The sequence below is a fragment of the Nomascus leucogenys genome, chromosome 2 (genome assembly GCF_006542625.1).
Source record: "Nomascus leucogenys isolate Asia chromosome 2, Asia_NLE_v1, whole genome shotgun sequence".
Lineage (NCBI taxonomy): Eukaryota > Metazoa > Chordata > Mammalia > Primates > Hylobatidae > Nomascus > Nomascus leucogenys.
In genome coordinates, this window is record NC_044382.1 from 117,323,686 (window position 1) to 117,348,827 (window position 25,142).

Genomic DNA, 25,142 nt, shown 5'->3' on the forward strand with positions numbered 1-25,142 from the left:
GCATAACTGGTTTGTAACACAAAGGATAAACTCTTGAGGGGATAAATACCCCATTTTTCATCATATGATTGCTATGAATCAAATGCCTATATCAAATTCTCTCATGTACCCCACAAATATATACACCTATGTACCCACAAAAATTAAAACAACAACAAATCTTTTGTGCCTTTTTTTCTCTCTGTTTTGTGCCTTTTTACTGGGTTGCTAATTTTGTTATTGAGTTGCCACAGTTTTCTCTTGAAGCACCCTGGGACTCAAGGTCTGCTGGAGGCAAGAGGCAGAGTGTGAAAACACTGGTTCCTGAGAGTAGCGTCGCAGCTCCGTGCAGGGTTCATGATGCTTCTGACACTTTCTGGTCCATGAAGCCTTGGCCCCGGTTTGAGCTTTCCGTCCTTTGCCCTCTTCCTCAGAGCACAGTCTGTAGGACCGGCTGTCAGCCTCCCTGATGGCAATCCCCTGCCCCCTGCACCTGGGCAGTAGCCTGGGCGGTTTTCACATGGCCGTTACCCTCACTGACATGGATGGGCCAGTGAGTTTACTTTGGGGTTTTGACTTAGTTCTGAATGTATATCTTGGCTGCCCATTCTATGTCTCATCCTGTCCCAGCCAGCACCCCAGCTCTGATACAGCCACACACATCAGCAACAAGACCGAAGGATGTCAGGAGAATATTGAACGTTGTCTGGAGGCAGAGATCCCACTATTTCATTTGTTTCATGGTATGTCTTTTTTGGTGGTTAATCCTCCAAAAAATGTCAATTTATTTCTTATATTGGAAAAACTCATACCCCCCGCCCCACCACCACCACCACCACCACCACTCTGCCGTGATGCCCCTCTCCCTCATCTAAATCCCACTGTCACTTCAGGCCCAAATTTACACCTCATTTACTCTGTGAAGCCCACCCTTAACTCTCTCCATCCCCTGACCTATTCCAAAGGCCACTGGGCACACTTTCTAGAGCTTGTGCTCACTCTCTCTCACTCGCTGTCTTTTCTCTGCAATCTTTAGAAAACACTGATTTCTTAACATGCACCACTACCTCTAATAGAGAACTTGGGCATCTTGAAAAGTTGTTTTTAATGTTTTATCTCTCCTGCTTAATGTCCAGCTCTTTGAGAGAGGGGAAATATGTTTTCTTATTGTAACAGTGCCTCGCATATAAGTGCTCAATAATTGTTTATATTTCATCTAATCAAATTCTGTGTTTAAAGATTTTCCCCTTCATTGTGCTGGTGCCATGGAGAATGCGCCAGCAACTATGCATATGTGTGTGAGTTAGGTGGGAGGGGAAGGGGGAGAGGTGGAGAGAGAGAAAGAGAGAAGGAAAAGAGATTGCCATTTCCTTAGCCTTTTCCAGATGAGGCCGGTTCCCCCCCAGCACCACCTCTGCACATCAAGGCTGCTTACTGCCAATGCCTGCCACTCTGCCTAAGCATTTTCCTTGCTGCAAGAGCCTGTGCACCAAGCAAGTGGCAAGTGCCAATGAGTTAATGCTCATGGAGGCAGCCCTCAACAAATGATGGATGGGGAGCTGCGGGGTTTTCTGGATCAGCATCTCTGCCTTTTTGACAACGCCCTCTCAAGGGTGTGCTAACTCTGAGGTGTGTTCTACATTGTCTCCCAGAGATCTCTGGTGGTACTGAGCCCCAATTTCTCACAGCAGTAACAGGCTGTACAAGCCCCTTATCGTCTTCCTTCTCCCTTTCTCACTCTTCTGCTTCCTTATCGGGGCTTTCTGAGATCAGCCTCCAAATAAACTACTTGTACTTAAATACTTATCTCAGGGTTGGTTCCTGGAAGAACCCACATCAAGATGATTTGCTTTGCATTCTTTTGGATGGTCTTTCCCTGTGTCTAAAACAAAAGCCAAATCCTGAACACTTTTCTGAGAAAGCTCTGGTCGGTGCCAACAGAGGCAGGAGGACTGGTTGCAGCACCTGGTGTCAGGGTTTCTTGGCATCATGTTAGCCGTCCTCGCAGGGCAATCTGGGCTGCTCTCCACTGGGCGCTTCCACCGTCGGTTCCAGGTCTGGTTGTTTCTAAAATTCAGAGCCAAATGTAGTAGCACCCAAGGGAATTCACTGGGTCTGGCATGACGGCTTCACACAAAGCCAAGCAGCGTCTGAGTCTCTGCCGTGAGTGGCTATAGTATACTACACGTTGGACAAAATTTTCAGGGACCTTCACCAAAGTGCAAACCAAAGCAATTGTTCACATACACAACATTCACCCAGGTACTCTCCCAGGTAAAATAGACAAGAATATTTATCTAACAGACTGGAAGAACGCCTTGAGAAAGTCAGACAAGATTCTCGCAGCAAGGGCCAGTCTAGTATCAAACAAATTCTAACATATCCAATTTATGAGTCTCAGTCCACTTTTAATACAGTAAAATTTCCGTCTTTACTGGCCTGTTTCATGTTGAATCCATAATGCAACATGACCCAGCTTTGACATTATTTGTAGATATAAAAACATGGTGCTCTGGAAAGAATTATAAATGTTTCACTGAGCTTTAGTAGGAAAGTCTTCTCTTGAAAAATGGAAATCAATGTCTAGCATAACATTTAGCACTCTTAGAAATAAGGCAAATTCTGTACAAAACAGAGTCTTGCCTGAAACAAGCTTGAGTACATCCAATCCAGCAATTGTTATTACTAATAGCTGAAGAAGATTCTTACTAGAAGAAAGAAACAGGAATGCTGGATCCACATTGCAATGAGAACCATGTGTGACATGCATTCGCGTCAATAACTGTCCTCGCCATTCATATATTAGCATCTCATACATTATCACTGAGGAATTATTGAGAACATTTGGTCCACTGTGACTGGGGACTCGCATCTCTTCTGGGTGGGACCAGGACCCTCTTGTTGTCAAGCTCTGTGGATGTCCCACAGCTGTCAAATGTGCTCATTATCCCTGTTCATTCTGAGGCTCCTCATTCACTTGCAGAAAATTCTCAGCTTCTTCAGTTCAGTGTTCATGATGACAGAATCTCTGCTAGACTGTGAAGAGCACTCTGCTTTCCATCACTGTGCCCTACAACTCACTAGCTGCTGGTTACAGCCTGGAACAGCATGTTTACTGCACCGTGGGGCAGATTGGCCCTACGTCTGTGTCCTCATGAAGCTACCCGTGCTGCCATCATGAGACAGTTTTATTTTAAAATTATCCACACTTGCTTTCAGGTGAGAGGTGAGTAGTATTCAAAGCTCACAAATTAAAAAAAAAAACTACTGGAATATGAAATCTGGGACTAATTACAGTCTCAATTTTGGATGGCTCAGTGATTCTTTTCCATCGCACTATCTGCGGGATTCTCTTTGGCAATGAAATCATTAATGTTGAGATAACTAAATAGTGCTAACCAGCATATCTCTTTGGCCTAGGTCTTTGTCAGAGCTGAGCCCTCTTGAAATCTTGAGTTCTGAGTTTGGGTCAAACTAATTTGTGCCTCTGTAAAGGTCTTTCTTTGAGATGATGCTTGTTTTTAAAACAATTAAAGGCAGAGCTAATGTAATAGATCTCCAAAAAAAAAAAAAGTTCCCAAGATAATAAAAATCAATTGGATAATATTAACATGTGGAAATGGCTTTCAGAAATGGTTCGAGTGGTTTATCACGATACAAGTCAGACCTCAGAGGACATTAAGCAAATGTTACAGATGTATTAGAGTACAGGGAGTCTTTTCTTGACCATATAACTTTAGATGCAGATGACCTGTCATTTCCCTTAGACTTATTAAATAGCTCCAATACTCAGGATCCTATTTAATGGTGGTGCTTGAGCTTCTTAAATGTAATGGAATAGCTAGAAATGATTCCCTGGACTTCTTTGCTGGATCTCAGCAACAGGTCAAAAGGCCAGGCCAAAATCACTTCTCATCAAATACTAAAATCCCAGCCATGCCAAGGACCTCATGCTGTTTATTGCCACCTGCCCCACATCATCAACCTGCTCCTTGCAAATAGCTCATTTCTATTAACTTTGAACATTTAAACACCCAATGATCAAGGCTCTTCTGTCTTTTCACAGTTGGATTCAACAATTGCTGGCTTTAATTCCTCACTTCTCATTCATTCTTCAACCCAGATGCAGCCTGACCTGCCACTCCATGAAAACCGCTCTTGCACAGATCACAAACAGTCTCTTTGTTTTTAAATCCAATAGACACCTTTCAGTCTGAATCTCACTTGACCTCTTGTCAACTCTGGGTGTTTTTGATCAACCCGGGATTTCACTAGGATGAGGCAGAAGCTGGCAGGTCAAGGCAGCAGGTCCCTCTGACTGAGGGAGATTATAAAAGGTGGGTCCTAGAAGGCTACAAGGGTTTAGAATCATGAAACACACATCACCCTCTCACAATTCTCCCTATGCTGGTGCTAGAAATCCCACTGGGACACCCTATGCTGTGTGTTGAGGGAAGGAAAAACCAAGACTAGCTTTGCAGCATGTATTTTTTATCCCCTTTCTCCTTTTTAAAATTCTCCCATTGGAGTAAGGATAGGACAACAGTTTCCAGGCAACAGGCAAAAATATGAGCATCATCCTTCCAGATGAGTTTATGCTAAGTGTATCAAACATAACATGCTAAATTGTTAGTAAACATTTCAACTGATGGAACTAGGCAGGATTAGCTATCATTTGTGTTTTCCCCTCTCTTTATCTTCAGTCAAATGTCCTTCCTCCACATCATACCCCTGGCCAGCTTAATGAATTTCTATAATTAGCCATAACTTCTGATTTATAGCTTTGCTTTTACCTTTGCCAACGTATTTGTCTGTACCATGCTATAGCCATGGCCTCTAATCCAGCTAGCATTCTGTGGCACCTATAGAATTGCAGTCATCAATTTGCTCGCTTTACAGCGTGCTTTGTTTTCCTAGACAGCTTCTGGCATGTAGTTATATGAGGCCATGAGCATCATTCTGTGTGACCTTCTCATTTTCTCCTAAGCACCTAGGTAGCCATTCTGCAATTTGCCTTCTTTCCTAATGCCTATTCTCTTCCTGCTGTCTAGCCCACTATTATCGAATAGTCTCCTCTGCTAGAAAGCCCTTCTTGTACACTATGGTGCTTAATAAATGTTTTAGTTGAATTCCAAACCTGTCCCCACTCCAATAACTTGCATTTTTTTTTCCCGAGTCTGCCTTCTAGGATTACCAAAAAAATACCTGTGCGTTCTGTGAGAGCATGGTGTGTTTTACATGGCAGTCTCTAGAGTGAGTGAAGACTGATTCCATGTCTCCATTTAGGGCAGCCACCTCAAAACGCCCCTTTCTTTCTCCTTTCCATTGTTCTTATTTTAAAAAGACAAAGCCCAGAGTCTTTACAACTGCTTATAAGGCCCTATTCCTGTTATTGTTCTGCACAAACCTCCTATACTGTTCTCCTGCTCTTGGGCTAGGGAGCCACTCCAGCCTGCCTGCTGTTCTCAGATATGCCAAAATCCCTGTCCCTCTGTCTGAACTGCTCTTCCTTTCCCTTCCCCCGGGCTCATTCTGCACCTCCATCAAGTTGGCTTAAACTTCCCCTCTGCCCCAGCAACCTGCACATTCTGCCCCAGAATTCCCCATGGCCCAGATTCTGACTCTATCCTTTCGCCCATAGCAAATTATATAACTTATTTACTAAGTTTATTTGCTTAGTGTCTATCTCCAATGCCTCACCATGAGGACGGGAATCTGCATCTCTCCAATATTTATCCCAAGTGCTGAGCAAATGTCAGTTACATGGCAGGTATTCAACTTATTCATTATTGTATGCATAAATGAATGGAGGTAGATATAAGGAAGTAAAAATGCATTTAAAAGTAAATTTCGACAGGTTGTCTTTTCCCAATAAAACACCTCCAGCTCTACCCACACTCTTCATGTGTTTTTGCATCTCAGCGAAAAATTGACCCTTGCACGAAGCGACCAAAGAGGTTCAATTTCCAGAAACCATAATTTTGACAGAAGATCATGGGATGGGGTAGGGTGGATTTGGAAAGGAAGAGTTGGTGGAAGCCCAGCTGGAAAAATCAGCTGGATGGGGATAGATTCAGGAGATAGTGGTGAAGGGGGAAGAAGCAGAATTGCACACAGATCTACTGAACAGCTGGACACAAGGCACTAACTAATTCAGAATGCTTGACAGAGTCCCAAGCAGGGAAGGTGGTTGTTGCTGTGGATACATTTAGTTTGAGTTGTGATGGACTTTAATTGTGCTGAGACAGCCAGAGCAAGAAGATCAGGATACCTTGTAAACTGTCTAGGTCCAGAGACCAGCTGATCTTAGGGAAGATGAAACTAAGAAAAATGACAGGAACCTGTGATTGCATCAAGGTTGCGTGGTTGGTGACACTGTGGTGCCTGCAGGAGATGAGCTTATGTTATAGTATTGACAATAGACGTATTCAAGGTTGTGCTTTCCCCTTAGCATTCTCTGGGTTAGAACTCCTCACTCGCAACTTTCTAAAATAGGTATCGGGGGCAGCAGATTGAGCCAAGCTGCTTGGAGCAGCTTCTCTGTGTTACAGGATGTGAGATGTCAGAGCAGTTGACATGGTGACCCATCCACAAGGAGCTTCTGGTTTAGGGAGAAGACAGGTGTGTATGCAGACAGCCAATACAACTTCCAGTAAAGACAGTAATTCTATTTGGAGGAGGTGGAGGTTAAGCCAATATAGGAGACTAGGCAGGATCTTAGTAGGTTGTGGGAAATTAATTCCTGGCAGGGGGCAGCAGGGGCAAAGACTTAGGGATACTGGGAAAGAAAAATATGGTGGATTTTCCATTCAATAAAACACATGACACACCTCAGGAGCCGCAGAGGGGGATAAAGACAAAGGAAAGTCAGGTTCAGTCAGGGAGAACCCTGAAGGCCAGTCTCAGGGCTCTGGGCAGCTTTTCTCTGGCAGCTATGATAAGTCACTGGATGTTTATGAGCAAGTATATAAATGGCTCAGTACAGTTTTCCCTTAGATGTTGAGAAGTGAGGAGTAAGAGGAGCCCATTTATGGAGGAGGCTGCACAGATCTGAATGCCCCTCAGGTCCAGCTACCATGAGAGACTGAAAACAGAAGGTGAAGTTGACTGTATACCGAAGCCCGGGAGGCTGCTCCCTCAGCTCCAAATTCTGGGTCATGCCTGGCCTCTCTGGACTTCTGAGGCAGGTGGCTATAGGCCATAGAGATGAAGAAAGTACATCATAGCCCAGGAGAAATACCAATCTTGTACCTGAAATTTATGTCCCCTCATGAGATTTTCTACCTCATATTTTTTCTGCCAGCTTCCAAAATCTTTTATCTGGTTTTGTGTTTAGTCAAATTAAAAAAAAATCTTTAAAAGGAAAACTAATAGACACAATGAGTGAAAAATAAGCAGAAGGGAGGTGTAAATCATAAATCAAAGTGTTGAGATGAAACACGTCTACCTGAGAATTGTGGTCATAAAGGTATTATCTAATGTCTGATTTGATGGTCCACTTCAAAAAATAAATATAGATGATGACAACTTCTTAGCTGTCTGTGTATGTCCTCATAAGCCTGACTTCTTCAGAGGTTACAGGGCATGAGTAGAGAAACTGCTTTAAAAATAATCCTCTGTCATTTTTCAATTTCCAAATAAAATTGGTTATTTGGCTCAGAAAGTACTTCGTGAAAGATAAATCATTTTTAAGAAACACTGAACTGCTATTAAGTTTTTTTCCTTATGTGGTAGACACCCCTGCCTTTAAAACAAATAATTTACTTTACAAAATGAAGTATAGCAAGAGCATTTGTTCTATCAAAGTTGACAAGAAACCATGTTTAAATGAAGATGCCATCTGTTTCCTGGCCTTAACACCGACATTTCCCTGTTCCTTCCATGCACCTACATACCTCAATGTACATCATGTATTAATAACAGATAGGGTGGCAGATGCTCCCATTTCTGCTGCCTTTGGAAACATGTAGCAGATTGTATTTAGATATTCCATGATTATATTGCCTCATATTGAACAACTATTGAAGACTTATACTCCTCTAAGTAGCCAAAGCCTAGTACCAGCCCACGGCCTTTTATGTTACCTGAAGGGACAGGCTGTGGAGCTGTATTTAAAACCAAGAAGGTATAGCAGCCCTGCCTGGCTTCCTCAGACTTCTTTGTTCTCTCTTCTGTAATAGGAAACTCTGGCCTTAAACATTCTATTTTTGAGACACCCTCCGTCACCCACACTGGAGTGAGTGGTGCAATCATAGCACATTGCAGCCTCAAACTCTTGGGCTGAAGCCATCCTCCCACCTCAGCCTCCTGAGGAGCTGGGACTACAGGCATGTGCCACCATGCCCAACTAATTTTTATTTTTACAGAGACAGGGTCTTGCCATGTTGCCCAGGCTGATCTCAAATGCCTGGGGGCTCAAGTGATCCCCCTGCCTTGGCCTCCCAAAGTGCTGGGATTACAAGCATGAGCCACTGTACTCAGCCTTAACAGACATTTTATGTGTTTTTAAAATGTATGTTTTGGTAAACTGCCATGTATCCAGAAATACTTCTTAACTCAAAATATCATGTGTAGATGTGCACATATGTACACACACACACCCAACAGGATGTTGAAATTGCATTTTTCCTTCAAGATTTTTAACTAAAGTACAGAACCATCCCAGTACTTGAAGTAAATCCAATTCGAGTTTGACAGCAATCAATCCCTACATTTGTTTCAGTAACTCCACTTAATCCACTCACACACATCTCTGTCTTTTCGTACTCTTTGGAGTGTTTATACTTCAAAAGCAGTGCTAATAAGCTTTATCATTTCAATAGTTAGCAGCACAGTATGTGTCTATGGGTGAGAATATTGGTGTCTATTTATAGACCTGTTCTGACAACTCTGCTCTTCCACAATGTATAGGACATATTTTCTATCACATTATTGGATTCAGGTTTAAAATGCAGCATTAGTGTATTTATTAGCTTACATTGAAGGCTCTGTTTACGTGTAATCATACTTTTTAGCATTAACACCTTTGGTGAGCATAATGTGTCCTGCAGTTACATGTGACAGTTGTGCTTCTCCTTCACCTTGTCCGATCTTTTATACATTTGCTGAATACCTTTCTGCAACAGGACTTGAATGGCCATTCCTGTGGCACAATAAATCTAATCAAAGGTGTGCCCTGGAGAAGATGGAAATATTAATGTTGATATTCAAGGAGAAACAGGGGCTCGGGGCACTGGAGAAGAGGAACTAAGGAGCATGGGCTGTTCTGAATTGTGGGTGTTACTAGGAATACTATCCAAATAGTATCTAAGTTACCGAACAAACATGGCTTCACAGAGCATATTTCAAACACTCATTACCATTCTGGACAATGTCCAGAAACACTGCCAATGAGGAAAGAGCTGCGGGGCCTTTCCTCCTGCCCACCCCAGCTGCAAAACAAAAACGATTTTTAAAAAGAGGGGGAAAAACTGATCCTATATTGTTCCTGGGCACAGAGTTAGGATTAAAGTGGAGAAGTACAAAGGGATTGATTTTAGCATTATAATAGGATGCAATTTGTACCTAGAGTTGCCCACTAGTAGGACAAATGACCTTGGGAACTCCATGGCACGGATGTGTCCGTGGGGTGTCGCAGATGTTCTTCAGTATTGGAGGATGAAATTGGCCCAGAGCAATGGTTCTTGAAGCTGGCTGTACTTCGGAATCACTTGAATTTCTTTGAACTGAAGATTTCTGGGCCCCACATCAGACTTCGTAATCAGAATATCCAAGATGGGAGCTCTAAATATACATCCTTTATAAACTCCCCAGGCAATTCAGATGGGCAACCAGCATTGGGAACCACCCATAATATTGAACTCTAAGCTGTCATTCCAGATGGAATTTCTGCTCCAGATGCCTACGACAGTAACAGTAATACCTTCATCGTCAGATCTGTTTCTTTTTCCGTGCCTGAGCTTTGCTTTCCTTGGTCTTGGCTTTACTTTCAGCCAGACTCTCTCCAAGGGGTGGTAAACCGACAACTAACAGCTCCAGGCTAGTCCCTTCCAAGTAATACTCATTTGCCAAAATCTTATGTTTTACATAATATAGATGCATGAAAGTAGGAAGAAATTTAGGGGATTATGTGCTATTAACCCACAATTATATGAAAGTTTGCTTCCTTACAGAAAGGGAACAGCTGGTTTCATTTCCTCCTGAGAACAGCACAAGATAAAATGAGTTGGGTTTAGACACAAAGACAAGTACCTCATCACTGAAAGTCATCTAACTTCAACTATGTTACTGAGGACAGACACAAATATTCCCTTCCAGGAATCTCTGGAAACTATATGGGTTTCTCCATGCTCAAGAGGGCTAAGTCCTGCCTACAGGTCAGATGCTCCAACGGCACTAGATTCTATATTAACTTTCGGCCCCCAAATGCATCTGCAATTTAGACTGCTTCCTCAGGTCTGACTTCAGTGTCTCTCTAGGATAGGGTGTGGCTGTGTCTGGCAGCAGAGATTGTTGTAGCGGTGGCCAAGGGCCTGGCTTTAATTTTCACATATAAAAAAATTGTTTTTGTTTTTCTTTGAAATCGGGGAACAGGGAGGTGATTGGACTTCATAGTTGTTTTGTTCATTTATTACCTAACTCCCCTGCCTGGAATGAGACAGACTAATTTGATCGGGTCAAGGATATATTCCCCAATGCCTAGAACTTTCATTGAATAAATAGAAAATAACTGGCTTTAAAGCTGGGAAGAGAAGGGAAATATGTGACTAGCCTGTGGCTGCTTCTCACCAGACTTGGAATGTGGAGTGAATGCAGCACCTGACCCAGCATAAGGTCCCCTTCCCTCCCCACCAGAGCAATGAGCACCAAGAAGAGTTGGTGGTCTGCGAGCTGTGCTCGCCATGTGGAGAGGTCACTTGGTTCAGCCTCAAACTGAGTCAGAGGCCACTGCGTATCATCCATATCAGGAAGCTGAGAAGGTGGTAGGGAAGAGCGGATGGTGGGCCAGTGCCAGGTGGGGTAGGGCTCTTCACTACACAGCAAGTAGGTGCTCCTGCAGTCTCCAGAGCTACGTGCTGTCAAGTCAGGGAACCAAAGATAGACATTTATTAAGTCGGTATCAGTGAAATGTGACTTCCTGGGCTAATTGGTCAAAAGCCTGCTTGTCTTCTCTTCCTGCTTTTGCTTCTCATTGATCTCTAATAACACTCTCATCTTCGGACAGATCAATGTTACAAATGAAAAGCAGCTATTTTCCCTATAGAAATCCAAATTCACTGGACCTTCCTTGGCCCTTGCTAAGATTGTATTTGACAGAGAATGCCCTGTCTTCATGGCAATCAGTTGCAAGAGTGATCAAGGTAGAGACTTGAGGGCCAGGATGGGGATGGTTTGAAGATCTATTCCACAGGTAACCTGTCCTCCCTTGGGAGTGGTCAGTTCATCTTGACCATGCCCAGCAAAAAAGATTTTGTAAACAATCTTTCACAATTTACACTTAGGAGACAATGGAGTGGATATCTTGGTTTTTTTTTTTAACCTAGAATTTTTTGCCACCCACTGTCTAAACATGACAGACCGAATCTTCTAAAGTGTTTAACACCCACAGCCTGGCAACTCAGAATAGAAAAACTCATGCACAATATACACTTTCAAGAGTATTTTTAGTTTATTCCATGAAGTGACTTGTTTTATTCTTGTAAAAACCATTTAACTGTCAGCAATGGTTCATGTCTGCTAAGTTCTGCAATTCCCACGAACAACTCAGTCCAAGACAATGAACAGCTTCATCTGAATTTGTTTGTCTCAGTCATAGCAGGCTCACAGACACCTGGTGGGTGTCCCTTGGTTTACCAAGGGAAGCAGTGGCATCTGTTCTCCTAGAATAAAAGTCCAAATCCTCCTCTAGACTAGAGTACATTTAGTTCTACCTGGTGTGGTATATTTGCCTGACATAATGTGTAGGATGTATCATTTTCTTCGCGGGGGAAAAGATGGCAGAGCTAAGCTGGGTAATTTGAAGAGTTTTAAAAACTACTCACAGTGATGTGGGCACAGTGTTAAGAACTAGAAGGAAATTCCCAGGGCTAGCAACAGCAGGGAGTCACTACTCTTGGTCAGAGAGGGGATGGAACAGTTACAGCACCCCAGGAAGAACGGCTGCAAGTGGAGCTGGCCTAGCCCAGAGCTCGCCCTCTGCCCACTCTCCAGTCTCCTGCCAGCAGCTCCTGTCAGCCAAACCCCATCAGAAGCCAGAAGGCAAGGGAGCCCACTGAGGTAGCCTCCAGGGGCACAGAGCAGGTTGGCCACAGGATCCCAAGGCAAGTGGAAGATATGCAGCAAGTGACCAGGATGCAGGGAGACAGGAGTGATCCACTGAATGCTCCCAGTCATCTTTGTTCATTCCTTCATTCAGACATGTTACTTGCTAAACACCTATAAGTGAAAGCACCTTGGAAGACACAGGTGAAGCATGGTAAATGGTCCCTTCTTTCAGGGTGCCCTTAATTGAATGGGAAGACAAGGTATCACCACACAGAATGACAAAATAAGCGCTAAGCTGCCAGGCAGAGCACTGCAGAGCTCATTGGTGGGACAGGAGTTTGGAGGTGGGAGAAGGCAGTGTGGGGTATGGAGGAAGGTGGGTGCAGGTGGGATTGTAAGAGGATTTTAACAGGTCCCAGGTGGGGTGGCAGGAGAGTCCTGAACTCTTCAGTTCCTGCCTCGGCACCTCTGTGGAGTGAGGGACTGGCCTCATGATTTTTTAATGAGTTCTAAGACTGCAGAAAAATTTTAAATACATATAACTTTTTACTGAGTATTTACAATTTGCCAGGCGACTTACTATAATCTTTTGTCAAGGCCTTACAGCACTGCCTTGATGGATGTTATTTCCCACATTTTATGGATGAGGACAAGCGAAACTCTCAGAGGCAGGGTGTTTTATCTAAGGTCACATCTAGTGGTACAGCAGCTTGGATTCAAAGTCAGTTGTTTCTGACATCAAATTCCAAGCTACTAACCTCCTTAAGGATAAAGGACAATTAGCAACAGTATCAGCCCTGGTTGAAACATTTTTCTGATATCCTCATGTGCTCTCAGATGCCTGGCAGCTAGAACCTGGTCCCCATTTTAAGGAGTTGTCCAACAGGTAAAATTGGTTTCCACATGAGCTGTCTGCACTTAGGTGTAGTATTTGCATCCGAGGAAGTCTGCATGGGCTGCTGTCTCTGTATTATCCCTGTTTAAAGTCCCCTAATGACTTCTCATTTGCCTGGAATCCATGAACTGTGTAGAAAGACAATGGCCCCCTTCTTCCTCTGATATGATTTTCTACTATCCACCATGTTCTCACTCAGCCCCAGCCACACTGGCTTTTTCTTTGACAAGTTACATTCTTTCCCCCATAGGTTCTTTGCCCTAGGTCTTCCATCTGGAATCTTCTCCCTGTAGATCTTTACAGATTGGTTCCTGTTATTCACTCAACAGAAATGTCCGAGTCCTTTTTCTGATCATGCCCCATCATGGTTCCCCATTCAATCTCTGAATCACCACCTTGTCTTATTGTCACTGTAAGATTCATCACTGTCTGATATTTGTTATTGGTTTACTCTGTCCACATGAGGGCTGGAAACTTTTACTATCTTGTGCAATGCTAGGTAACTGTGCCTCAAGTAGTATCTGGATCCTTAAATGTTTTCCAAATGAATGAATTCATGGAGATGAAACCTGGCTCTGAAAAGTAGTAACAGTAGTATATATTCAATATTTTATACTTGCCCATGTGTCAAGTGTTATTTGTACTTATATTTGAAGATGAGCAAAGTGAAGTTTAAAGATGTCCAAGGATGGGCATTTGTGTTGGTTCCAAGTCTTTGCTATTGTAAATAGTGCTGCAATAAACATATGTGCGGATGTGTCTTTATAGAAAGATTTATAATTCTTTCGTATATACCCAGTAATGAGATTGCTGGGTCAAATGGTATTTCTGGTTCTGGATCCTTGAGGAATCACCACAAAGCTGCAAACCATCACTCTCAGCAACCTAACACAGGAACATAAAACCAACCACCACATGTTCTCACTCATAAGTGGGATTTGAACAATGAGAATATGTGGACACAGGGAGGGGAACATCACACACCGGGGCATGGCGGCAGGGGCAAGGGGAAGGAGAGCATTAGGACAAATATCTAATGCATGCGGGGCTTAAAACCTAGGTGATGGATTGATGGGTGCAGCAAACCACCATGACATATGTATACCTACGTAACAAACCTGCACGTTCTGCACATGTATCCCAGAACTTAAAGATGTCCAAGGATATGCAAGCAACAGGACTATAACATACACCTCTTGAAGCTAAGTCATTGGCTTTACAAATCCACTATTGCTGCTTGTATGTGTTATGGCTGTGATTGGGAAGCTCCCAACCCCCACAAGCACAGTGGCTTAAATTAACACTTTTCTCTCACGTGTTATTACAGAATTCAGTGTCTGTCAGTCAGAAAGTGATGTACATCCCTGGATCCAAGCTGGCTGTCCCAGTTGTTGGCATTTCCTAGCCAGTTGAAAGGGGGAAAGAGGGAGTGGAGAGCCCAAAGCTTCCTTAGGAAGACATGATGGGGAAGTTGCATACGCCGCCTTCACAAGAGATATAGGAGAAGCTACTTTGGGGAATGTGTGCCCAATTAAAACTTGGCGAGTTTTGTTACAAGAAGGAAGAGGAGAATAGATGTAGGGGGCAATGAGCAGTCTGAGACCTTGTCACAAGCCATCAGATATAGGTTATCACCATCTCCATTTTACATAGGAGAAACGGGCTCAAAGAAGTTCACCATTGGCCAACCTTAATGAAATGGTTTTTGCCATTAGTGAAAGAGCAGAAATCATAATATTCCATTTTAGTTCCCCATTTCATCATTTCACACACAGACACCACTTCATGTTCTGTGCTCAGATGAGATTTAGCCAATTTTAATCCTACTACATCATTCACCCTTGACCTCTTAGAAGTTTAAGAGTGATTAAAACACTCTTAAAAGTGTTTCAATCAAAATGGACAAGGAAGTAAGTAGAGGTGAGAGTCCAGAGGGCTGGGACCCTGTCTGACTCTTTGACAGCACAGCTTGCCTCCTTCTGTATACTGGGCTCCTGGGGAGACTGCCTTCAAAGGCCGTATACCCAAATAAGGTAGGACCCGGGTCTCAGGCAGATGGGGTTGAGTGTACATTGGGGGCTTTGTAAATAATGAGAGTCAGGTTCTCTGGTTGCTGAGCAACAAACAGGTCATCAGTAGGTAGAGTAGCCACAAGTTCTTGTTTGCTGGGACAGTCCTTGTTTACAGCTGTTGTTACAGTGTAATTAAGAGTGCCCCTCTCAAAACTGCACCAGTTTAAATAAGTTATAATGTACCCTACCAATAGGCCTATGTTGCTGCTGACACTCAGGCTTAAATGTTTTGGGGCAAAAACACTTTGGAAATGTTGAACAGCTAAGCAGTAGAGATGCCTGACATGCCTTAATACAAGTCTGTGGATTTGATTGCCATTGTGAAGTCCCAGTGAGAAATTGCTAGTTATTTCCTAGTTCAAATTAGTGGAAATTCCATTCTGCTGGGGAAACCCAAACAATCTAGTTATAAAGGTAATTTTGTTATCTGTTCTTAGATTATCAAACAGCGTGTCTTTGTTTTATACTGTAAATTAATGATTAAAATATCTAGAAACAGAAGCATGCATAGTCACAAATTATCCAAACTACGTAAGACTTTATAAAAATCTGTAAGACACATTCAATAAGTAACCTAGAATTCACCTATTTCCCGTCTATGCCCTTTGGTTTCAATGACATTCACTTTTCAGAATACTGAGTTACACTGCACATGGAATTTCAGAAATGTTCTGAGTTAATCAAAATGTACTCAACTTGTAGCACGACAGTTTTATTTCCCAGGGGTCATCACCACCACTCCGTATCTAAGAACCTGATAAAAAATCCCAGAGGTTTGTAAAATGAGTTCTCAAGGAACTTTGATTTGGAGTAAGAAAGATGTAGCTAAAGATCAACACATAAAAGCGTCTGCTTCTTGAAGTTGGAAAGAAACACAGGAAATATTCATTATCTAAGAATGAGTAAAAGAACAAAAGCTACTTAAGGTGAATTCACTTACAATAGCAACCAGAATTTCATAGTACGTGATGAAAACAAAGGTTTGATACAATTAACAAACTAGATTTTTGTATAACTTTCCAACAAAATTGTAGTTCAGCATATACCATATTTTACTTAGTGCTTGATTTTTTACATGACCACAAAGAGGATGACTTAGCCTCACTTTTCAAAGCCTCAGCATGTGCAATTTTGAGCAGTTCCATTCACTTCCATCAGACATCACTTCTATGAAATCCTGAATATTTCACAAGATTTACATTTTTATTTTGCAGATCAATTGACATTGTATTAACAGTGCATTGTTGAATATTCCAGACCACCAATCATACTGGAACCTAAATAAAGACACTGATATGATCGGTGGGAATCAACACTAAATGGAGAATATTTGAACAGGGAATAATTTCATGACTGTTCGGTCTATTACATAGTATCTTTCAAGTCCCTCATGTCAACAAGCAACAGCAGCAAGGCCGTAAGTAATGAACTCTGGACTTATCGAGGACACCCTGTACTTTAGGCTTGAGTCCTAACTCCAACTTGCACTCTGGTCTTGAACAAGTGACTTTGTCCTCCAAGCCCAAGAAAACCAGATTATTTTTGTGGGATCCAAGGGGTTCTGTAAAAAAGCTTTAATGGACATGTTCTGAGGGCGTGTGCTCATACATTTCCTTAAATTCAAGAGTCCAAACCTCGAATCTAAGGTCTTTCACATGGTTTCTAAAGTTGCTCCCAGCACTCACATTCTCTGGTTTCCAATCGAATTCCCGGTGGGGAATAAAAGTAGAAGATTAGATGAAATGCGGGGTGCAGCAGGGGGTGGGAGGTGCAGGGGGAAGTCTTTGAACTGTTACCTGTAGTCAGTGTTGAAACGTAGGTAGGTAATCCATCTATTCTAATACATAATCTATTCTCCAGAAACTCCTTGAAACTTGTTTTAAGGAAATACAGAGGCTGGGTACAGTGGCTCCCAAAGTCCCAGCACTTTGGGAAGCTGAGGCAGGTGAATCACCTGAGGTTGGGAGTTCGAGAGCAGCCTGACCAACATGGAGAAATCCTGTCTCTACTAAAAATACAAAATTAGCCAGGTATGGTGGCACATGCCTGTAATCCCAGCTACTTGGGAGGCTGAGGCAGGAGGATCACTTGAACCAGGGAGGTGAAGGTTGCCGTGAGCCGAGATGGCACCATTGTACTACAGCCTGGGCAACAAGAGCAATACTCTGTATCAAGAAGAAAAAAAGAAAAGAAAAGAAAAAAATAGAAAGGAAAAAAATGGAAAAGAAAAAATGGAAAAGGAAAAAATGGAAAAGGAAAAAATAGAAAAGGAAAAAATAGAAAAGGAAAAAATAGAAAAGGAAAAAATAGAAAAAAATAGAAAAAAAACAGAAAAGAAAAAAGAAAAAAGATTGAGTTTATGGTTTCAGGGGAGTCAGGATGCTGTATGGAATACTTAATGATGTATATACAGTTGCAAATCATTAGAAATACTGGGCACTCAGCTGAATCTATTTTTAAGGACTTAAAACATCATTAACTACTATATTAGTAATTATGACTAAAATACACTGTACTCATCAGGCTAGGAAGACAAAAATAGCATGTACTATTTAATATGGGTAGAGTGAGTCGGCTTTCTGAGAACAGTAACTTGGCCTCTTATATAATTATTCCAAACCTTGGCATCATCATAGCTGTAACTTTATTAAAGACTAAACAGTAAACTAAGAAAACCTCAATGTGATATTCTTGTAATAGCAAATACAATAAATAAATTGTTTTGATGGACCAGCTCCACTTTCAAGGCTCTTTAGAATCTCCTTTGATGGACTTACAAGATTTGAGTTGCATTTATTCATCATCTGCTCATCAGGAATGGAGGGACTCAGGATAGGGAAATCTGGCATGATAGTACTACATTAGTGTATGGCTGAACTCATGAAAGCTTGAGTGACAAGGTTCAGTGGTGGATGGGCTAAAGCCAAGGGTTTTAGGAAGTTATTTTTTATTTAGCACTCTTAGCCAAATAGAACCTGTCTGTCAGTGTGGGGTTTGAGAACTTTACATAAAAACTTGAAGCAGGTTATGGAGACTGTTAATTCAAATAGAATGAGAGGCTAGGACATGGAAACTTGTTAAAGCAATTTACTGAGCTGATTTCTCAGAAATTTTTCGAATTTTAAAGGACACCAGGAGATCGAGTTTGTTGGGCTCCTGAGCAGACCATACTTCATAACAGATGGTAAGAGACATGTAAATGATTGAAGCTGTATAGAAAAATAATGAGCAGGCCGGGCACGGTGGCTCAGGCCTATAATCCCAGCACTTTGGGAGGCGGAGGAGGGCAGACCACTTGAAGCCAGGAGTTCTAGACCAGCCTGGCCAACATGGTAAAACTCTGTCTCTACTAAAACTACAAAAATTAGCTAGGCGTGGTGGCACACACCTGTAATCCCAGCTACTCAGGAGACTGAGGCACGAGAATTGCTTTAACCTGGGAGACAGTGGGTGCAGGGAGCCGAGATCGTGCCAGTGCACTCCAGCTAGGGCAACAAAGTGAGACTGTCTCAAAAAAAAAAAAAAAAAAAAAAAAAAAAAAAAAAAAAAAAAAAAAAGGTGGGGTAGGGGGTATAGTTTACCAATTCAAGTATGTGCCAGTATTTAGATTAAAACTGAACATAAAGTAACTGACAATAGGAATTACTTTCTATTGAACTGCCATGAGATTAAAATCAGATTTTCAAAAACTACACTGAAGTGAAAGTAAATTAACAGTCAGAAGACATCTGCAGGTTCTAATGGCTATGTAAGGATGGACATTTTTGTTACTTGCTTCCCCAGCATTTATTTCTCCCTTTTTAGTAGTAGCTCCCATTTTTCATTGGGATCCATTCCCTTTTTCACTATGCGCCTATGGGACGCCATCCAAGGCTCCACGGGGTGGACTCTGCTCAAACACGCGACTCTGTATTTAATCATGCCAATCATGACACCATCTCCTTTTGGTTACAGTGACTCAAAGACTAATGGGTGTGACCAGAGTGGATGGTGAGTCGCTGGACTTTCTGGGAGGCTACTGAAGAGACTTTCTAGAGCCAAACCTAGGAGGGTGTGAGGATGTAGCTGCTTTACTACCTTGAGAGCAGAACAGGGAGATTTCAGGCATCATCTGGAGAAGCCTGAGGATGAAGACAGTCAGACATTGAAGAGAAACTGAATCCTAGAGGCCCCATTTAAGCCCCGAACCCAGCCATGCTGAATGCCAGGTGACCCTTGACTCTTCAGCTCTGTGAGGCAATAAATTCCCTGCTTAGTTCCAGCTTAGACTCAGTTTCTATCACTTAGAACAAAATAATCCCGATTAAATGTACTTGCCCTTGAGTTTTGAATATATTTCAGGATGAGCACATCAGGCAGCTGTCCCTTAGTTGATCAAATTTCAAAAACTGCTGAGAATAACTATAACTGGTGCTTGTGTTGCATGACTCCATGGGTGCTGTTCAGAGACTACCCAACAAAGAGATTCCCCAAATCCTAAGGAAGATGCAAGAAGGTATGAACCCCAGTTCTCTGGAATCTAATTCTGGTCAATGAGGCTCTGAGAAATCTATCTTCCAAAAAAGCCACTAAAGTAAAATGGGAGACCCACCAGTGAACTAAACCTGAGATTAGAATTGAGGTGTATCCTGCCTGAAAAAGATCTTACAGTTTAAGAATATTTGTAAGCTAAGTATTACTATTTTCACTTAATCAAAACTAAACAACCAGCATGAAACCTGTAAGTGTATTTTTATGAAACTGTGAGACTTGTCTTATTATACGTAGTAAAAATATGAACTTTAAGTAATTGGCCCACTACTTTAATATGGATAGTTTTGCCTTACAAAATGCTGAAGGTAGACAATAGTAATGACAGATTTTTTTTTTTCTTTTTGAGACAGGGTCTTGCTTTGTCACCCAGACTGGAGTTCAGTGGCATGATCTCAGCTCACTGCAACCTCTGCCCCGCCAGGTTCAAGTGATTCTCATGCCTCAGCCTCTGGAGTAGCTGGATTTACAGGTGCGTGCCACGATGACTGGCTTTTTTTTTGGGGGGGGGTTGGGGGGCGGGGGTAGAGATGGAGTTTCACCATGTTGGCCAGGCTGGTCTTAAACTCCTGACCTCAAGTGATCTGCCCCCTCCGCCTCCCAAAGTGCTGGGATTACAGGTGTGAGCCACTGCACCTGGCTGAATTTCTAAGAGATATAAGTCCTCCCCCATAAAAGTCTCACAGATTTGATCCTAACTGGTAAGTTGAAAAAACTCATTGTAAGCTCAGGCTTCTTCAGGAGAGTTTACAAAGCTGGGTGGCAAGGTCTTCCCCATCATCATGTCAGTTACAGGATGACTGGTGGCTCAGATGGATGGCTGAGGACTCCTAGAACCTTCAACAGCTTTCTCCTAGTCCCCAACTACTACCACAAAATGTCCTCCCCATAATCCCCTAAAATGACATCACTTAGAGTTCCCTTTGTGTTGTTGAACACCTGCAGGTTCCTAGCTAGCCAAACTTGAATGTGGTTACTTTAGCCAGCTTGCTGAATCAAGCATGGAACTGGGGAAAGTGGGAATAGGAAATCAACGGAAAGCATGTTCCTCTTTGGACAGGATTAAATTGGTTGAGGGAAGGAATCGAGAAAGCAGCATGTATTCAACTTTCTCTTCTACCATTTACAGGCACTTACATGTTATTTGATCTAGCCTTTCATTCAGCCCTTTGAGGTAGGCATCATTAACCGCCCCCACTTTTTTTTTTTTTTTGAGACGGAGTTTTGCTCTTGTTGCCCAGGCTGAAGTGCAGTGGCGCAGTCTCGGCTCACAGCAACCTCCACCTCCCGCATTAACCCCATTTTTATAGATAACTCATCAGTTATGTAACCCATCAGTTATGTTTGTGTTTCACAGTGAGATATAACTACAGTGGCTTTCTACAAGAAAAGTGTTTATTTTCTCATGTAACCAGCACAGAGGCAGGAAGGCTAGATATAGCATCATCTGAACAAGATTGAAGTAAGAAAGAAGTGGTGAATGGAGAGTGGAGGTACTAGCAGTACCTAGCACAGCTGATGAAAGATTAAGTAGGATACTAAATGTAGACAGTCAGCAAAATAAATAAAGCCAGGATTTGAACCTTGCACCGAACCCAAAGTCAGTGTACCCTCACCCATATTATAATGACTCTGGATGAGATCCTAAAACTGGAAGGCACAGATTACCTTAGGTTAAGCCATCAGCATGCAGAAGCAATTACCAAAATAAGCTCTTCATTTCCACCTTCCTCCTCAGAGCTAATTACCACCGCCATCGCTTTCAGCACCTTATCTACCCTTATGTTGTGATTTTCCTCCTATTTGGTCTTGAGGCTGCTCTGGCAAGTGTCTGTAAACTCTAGCCCTGTCCTGAGGAGGCTCCAGGGGACATGGTCATGCAGTGGCATGATCTTGGCTCACCGAAACCCCCCCATCCTGGGCTCAAGCAATCCCCCCACCTCAGCCTTCCAAGTAGCTGGGACTAGAGGCATGCGCCACCATTCTTGGCTAATTTTTTGTAGTGAGGAAGTTTTGTCACATTGTCCAGGCTGGTCTAGAATTCCTGGGCTCAGGCAATCCACCTGCCCCAGCCTCCCAAAGTACTAGATTACAGGCACGAGCCACTGCACCCAGCCAGGATACTTCTTTATCCTTGTAGATGGCATAATGCCTAAGTGTGACCCATGACCAGGTGTCCCTCTCATAGGAAACACTGGCAGAAGCCCTTGTGGCTCTTTTCTGGCCCGGTTCCAGTTTATTCCTACCAGGATAGTCACTCTCTGGGAGAGCCCTGCGCGGGAGAATTAGATTCGGGTATGTTGGTCAGGTGAGACACAGAGGGGGCCACAAAACAAAATATATGAAACGAGAGAAGCATTTTATTACTTACACGTTCCTGAGGGCTGATGGGAAGTCCAGAGACAGCAGGTCGCTCGACCAGCAGGTGGGAAGGGAGAGCAAGGGCTTGAGACCAGGCCTCTATGAAGGCCCATGGGCTTTCCTCTGGGAGTCGTGGATTGGCCAGTTTAAATAAAACAAGGGTGTATGCGGCTGGGGGTGGGGGGGGGGTGTGGCTTATTTATCTGACTCCGGTGTTGACCTTAGGTTTCCTGATGGTCAGCAGCTGTGGAGTGAGTTGGGCGTTAGGTTGGTGAGATGAGAAACACATGGGCTCCTCCAGGCATGGTGGCTCATGCCTGTAATCCCAGCACTTTGGGAGGCTGAGGTGAGTGGATCACTTGAGGTCAGGAGTTTGAGACCAGCCTGGCCAACATGGTAAAACCCCATCTCTGCTAAAAATACAAAAATTAGCTAGGTGTGGTGGTGCATGCCTGTAGTCCCAGCTACTTGGGAGGCTGAGGCAGGAGAATTGCTTGAACCAGGAGGCGGAGTTTGCAGTGAGCCAAGATGGTGCCACTGCACTCCAACCTGGGTAACAGAGCGAGACTCCATCTAAAAAAACAAAAAGAAAAAAAAGAAAAGAAACACACGGGCTCTATCATGCCCCTCTAAGGAAGAGAAGTCACACCTAGACCAAAGGTGGCAGGGTGCGACTGGGTTTCACACAGCTGATGCCTGGTCTAAACGTGGACGCTGAGGCAGCAGCTATAGTAGACAAGTGATTGACACCTTGAAGATGATGTTTCTAAAGTTTCTTCCTTCAAGAGAACACATGTGCATTGTCTTGTGCTCAGCACCAGCAGGTGTGGACACCAATCGCTCTTCTCACAAAAGCCGTCTTTTTAGTTCCCATTGCCAGGGTCTTGGAACTAGAAAGAAGGTCAGGAAGCTAATTAGGGCAGGGATGCACGCTTATGGAAGATAATCTCATGCTGAACATCGTGATAAAAATTTATCCCTTGAGTCCTTCTTTGAAGGGGGTTTTGCTTTTCTAAGTGGTATTAACTTCATTGTATTTAGCCAACACACTCAGGAAAGCATTACAAGAAAGGGTGTCTGTGATGTTTTTTCCCAAATTAAGTTGTCAATCTAATTTTACATAAGTCAATAATAAGAAAATTCTGGCAGATGGCTTCTATGAGCAGGTAACATTTCCTCTCCTAGTTATCAATATGGCCCAGGTTCAAAATGGCTAAATGTAGGATGGGAACAAGTGTAATGTGCTTCTAAGTTAATTGTTTTATTTTGAAATAATCACAAAGTTACAGAAACATTATAAGTATGTTACAAATAACTCCTTTTTTCTGGATCTATTTGTAATTCACCAACCTGATTCCCATCACCTCTAAATACTTTAGTATGTATTTCCTGCAAACAAGGACATTCTCCTGTAGAAACATGATGTAACTATCAAAATCAGAAAAGTAACCCTTTTGCCATCTAAACCTCAGCCTTCCTTCCATGTTAGCCAATTGTCTCCTACATGTCTTTTATGGCAAAAGGCTCCAGTTCTGAATCATGCACTGCATTTGTCACGTCCCTTAGGTCACCTTTAGTCTGAAACAGTTTCTCAGTTTTTGTCTTTTCTGACCTTGTATCTTTGAGGATTACAGGCTAGTTACCTTGCAGAGTGTTCCTCAATTTGAGTTTTTCTGATGTTTCTTCACAGTCAGATTCAGGTGATGCATCTTTAGAGGGAATATCACAGAAGTCCTAAATGCCTCTTGTCAGGTGGCACAGGATTTCCATTTGATGGAAACATCATTGATGATGTTTCTTCACTTTGACACTTGAGTCAGGTGATGTCTGCCAGACATTCCCGTTGTAAAGTTACTTTTCTCCTCTGTAATTACCAGGTGTTGGTGGAGAAATCGTTTGAAATTATGTAAGTATCCCATTTATCAAACTTTATTTTATTCACTTATTTATATCTGAGTGGATTTACATTTCCTATTTTGTTCAATGGGTTATAACCTTTCATTATTATTTAGTTTGTTGCACAAATTGTCCCATTTGGCCAGTGAGGGCCCTTTCTAGCCAGCTTCTAGTCTTTGTGATATGTTCCCATCATTCTTTGATCACTTCCTATTCTGGCTCAAGATGTCCTAGGCTCATCTTTTCTTTTCCCAAGCCTGAAATCAGCTATTGCTCCAATAAGCCCTGGTTTCCTTTAGTGGAAGGTGATTTTTACAGATCAAGATCTGGGTATTAGGATTGTCACTACTCCTAGGCATCTTAGCTGACAGAGGTTGGCACTGGATCTGTGTTACAGTAGGTAGCTAGGCAGGCATGAGCAGGGCAGTGGAGGGCTCCCCCTCAACACATACCAGGAGTGTCAGGCGACCATCAGGTGATGGTCAGATGGTAGTTAACTGTTTCTCTGAATAATTGGTCACAGCCAGCGCCAGGGAGAGGTAGTCTCCTAATAGATAGAAAACATCTGAAACTGGTCAGCAGCTTCCCAGTAAGATCTCAGGAGTGGGGTGAAGTAAAGCAAGATCCCGGAAGTATGCCAACATATAAAACCCTAGGTCAACAGGTCAGGCTGCACATTTGGTTTCTCAAGTTCCTCGTTTGGCCCTCTTCCAAGCTGTACTTTCCTTTCCTTCCTGTTCTAAAGCTTTTTGATAAATTTTTACTCCTGCTCTGAAACTTGCCTTGGTCTCTCCTTCTACCTTATGCCCCTCAGTCAAATTCTTTTTTCTGAGGAGGCAAGAATTGAGATTTGCCACTGGTAACTTGGGGATAACTTGGATACCTGCCACCACCAACATCTGTGTACACACACACATTTAGACCTACATTTATACATCTATGGATACGGAAAACCATGGATTCACACTGATACATTGAATTCCCATTCAAAGCCGTGGCTTCCATCTCATTTCTCCCTCTCCACTTTTGTAACTCCCTTCACTAATGGTGAAAAATCTCAATTCCATATGATTAATATATTTTGTATTTTATCAAATCCCCTGGATGTAACCAGCCTCCCACTGACCCATCGCCATGTGCTCCCC

General features: G+C 42.7%; 1 long non-coding RNA gene across 1 annotated transcript in view; it reads right to left on the reverse strand.

The window, feature by feature from the left end:
• The window catches only part of LOC115837539, a 79,002-nt gene that overhangs the window by 50,271 nt on the left and 3,589 nt on the right, over positions 1 to 25,142 (reverse strand). Inside the window, exons 2-3 of the long non-coding RNA XR_004032552.1 lie at positions 23,745 to 23,965; positions 22,112 to 22,991 (exon numbers count right to left, since the gene is read on the reverse strand). This is a non-coding gene — a long non-coding RNA (uncharacterized LOC115837539). The remainder of the gene's footprint in view (positions 1 to 22,111; positions 22,992 to 23,744; positions 23,966 to 25,142) is intronic.